Below are 2,023 nucleotides of genomic sequence, written 5' to 3' on the forward strand. Positions count from 1 at the left end.
CCTCCTGCCCTCATCATTGAATCCTTGTCTTGATGAAGGATGGACTGGGAAATAAGCTGAGCCATGAAGTTGCAGATTGAATTTGAGTACAATTTTGCTGCTCATTGATGCCCAGCCTTTACTTGTGGATCTGTTCAAAGTCTATCCTATTTAACACAATGGAGACTATCCTCAATGTGAGGACAGGACTTCATATCCACAAGGACTGTGCAGTGGTCATTCTTACCAATACAGATCTATCTGCAGTAGTTAGATTGGTGAGGATGAGGTCAAGTATGTTTTTCCATCTTGTGTTTGCCCTCACCATCTCTCACTCAGTCCGGTCCAGCAGCAATGCCCAGATTATTATTTAATTCCGCCATCTACTGTACAGGGATTTGAGCCCAGTGTTGCAGAACATTCCCTGGTTCAATGGATTAGTTCAGTGTCAATACCAATATGTAATCACCTCCCAATGTGTTCTACTCTGATAAGCACTAAACTTTGAGGTTGAAATTCTGCGACACACTAATCTCAGAGTACTAGTTATTTTAAATAAGCTACAGATTTGGTTAAAGAAAGAAAATGTGGATGTTACAGGCAAGTTCTAACCAGCATGCTGAAAATGGAAATCTGTGTCATTTCATATATTTGTGATTTCTAGCTTGAAATCCAATAATTATCGATTTACCAATAAAAACATTTCAAACAAACAGTTCTGTTTTTGTAAATTTTTCTCCCTTTTAGCCTCCTCCACATCAGTTGACCATACTTATTTTGGAAAGAGATTAAAAATAGCACTGCAGTATATTGTCTGTTTGGCTCAGACAACTTTGAGAAGTTTATGTCATGTGTTTCTTCTTGATCATCTGGCTCCTACTTGCACTAATGTATTCACAAGGAAGACAGCTTAAGTTGTGCCACCTGGGGCTAGATTTCCATCTTGAGAATTGGGAGTTCAGGACATTGGCATCCCTTCCCCTGATTCACTCCTGTCTCTCCTAACACAACAGCCTAGATCTGGAGAAGAGTATCCTCCCTTACCCTTCTCACCTCCTCACCTCACAGCATCCTCACTCCACAATACAGACCCATTCCCCCATTTCCATTTTACTTCAACTTATCCTGCTCATCCTGTCCCCCTTAACACCCTCAACTCCTCCTGCACCTATATATCCCACCCCAATCCCCTCGGCCCTGAACTCCCTCATAAACACACACCCCCATATCACCTTACTGCATTAGCCCCTCCCCACACATCAGTGCACTCACTTCTCCACATCTCCCAACAGAGTTATTCAGTTTCCAATATATATAAAACTCTTTGAGAAGTTTACATACCAGTAAAAACAAACAAATGGCACTCAAAATCAATTTTTAAAATCCACTATTCTCTTTGGTATCACATAAGTATGTTAAAATAGCCAAGCTCAACTTCCTTTACAGCTCTGTCAACAATCTCTGATCAGCAGAATCTATTGGAGCTCAGTCAAGAGTTCATAATGAGATTCCATTGAACAACTGTGTCAAAAGAATCCTCCTAACCTGAATACAGAAAAGCATTTAGCAACAATTTCAACTTCTGTTATCTGGGCGAGCTTTGTAATAGCCAAAAGGAAATCACTGAACTGACCCTCAAAGATGGTAAAAACTCAGCCATTTGTGAAAGCTTTCAAACAGTCAAACACAGCAGTGGATAAAGTTAAAAATCACACAACACTAGGTTATAGTCCAACAGGTTTAATTGGAAGCACACTAGCTCTCGGAGTGTCGCTCCTTCATCAACCTGGTGTTGTGTGATTTTTAACTTTGAACACCCCAGTCCAACACTGGCACCTCCAAATCAAAGCAGTGAATGATACTGATTGGATTGATCTACAGAGAGCCAGCATGGCATCTTTTGCATAATTGTGATGCAATGACTCCATGATCTGCACACAAAGAAAGTTGAAAACCTCCAAACATTTCACGGGGGCATTATAAAGCAAAATAATACACTGTACCACTTAAGAATATATTAGAGTAAATGATAAGAAAGTGAAGA

This window comes from Chiloscyllium plagiosum, chromosome 6 (genome assembly GCF_004010195.1).
Source record: "Chiloscyllium plagiosum isolate BGI_BamShark_2017 chromosome 6, ASM401019v2, whole genome shotgun sequence".
Taxonomy (NCBI): domain Eukaryota; kingdom Metazoa; phylum Chordata; class Chondrichthyes; order Orectolobiformes; family Hemiscylliidae; genus Chiloscyllium; species Chiloscyllium plagiosum.